Source organism: Physeter macrocephalus, chromosome 1 (genome assembly GCF_002837175.3).
Source record: "Physeter macrocephalus isolate SW-GA chromosome 1, ASM283717v5, whole genome shotgun sequence".
In the NCBI taxonomy this organism is placed as follows: domain Eukaryota; kingdom Metazoa; phylum Chordata; class Mammalia; order Artiodactyla; family Physeteridae; genus Physeter; species Physeter macrocephalus.
In genome coordinates this window covers 76,479,433-76,480,053 of record NC_041214.2, presented here as the reverse complement: position 1 = coordinate 76,480,053, position 621 = coordinate 76,479,433, and positions in this window count along the sequence as shown.

The following is a 621-nucleotide window of genomic DNA, read 5'->3' as shown; positions in this document are numbered from 1 at the left end:
GTACACTTAAAAATGGTTAGGATGGTAAATTTTATGTTATGTGTTTTTTATCACACACACCAAAAAAGTTAGCTTTGTTAGAAAAATATTTAAAAGATTCTTTACTATAATATTTCTCACAATAGCCAATTTTTGCTTATTCACAGTAAAACACGTTTAATACTATTCCTTCCCTTATTAAGGCATAGAGATTATTTTTCCACAGTTTATGAATTAAAATCTATAGGTGTTTTAAATGTAGTAACTGGCAATAAGAAAAGATCTGAAGCCTTGGTTTTACATCTGAGAACCCCCTCAATCTATATCAGCTTACTTACTTCACCTCTATATTTCATGCTGTCTGTTAGGAAAAAGGTTAGTCTGTGAATATACAAATTGTTTTTATAAGTAGAGGCAGTCCAACAGAGTCTAACAAAGTCTTTAGCTACCTTACATCCAAAGATCTTTAGGGAAAAAAAAAAGTGGAACAGGGCTTCCCTGGTGGCGCAGTGGTTGAGAGTCCGCCTGCCGATGCAGGGAACACGGGTTCGTGCCCCGGTCCGGGAAGATCCCACACGCCGCGGAGCAGCTGGGCCCGTGAGCCATGGCCGCTGAGCCTGCGCGTCCGGAGCCTGTGCTCCA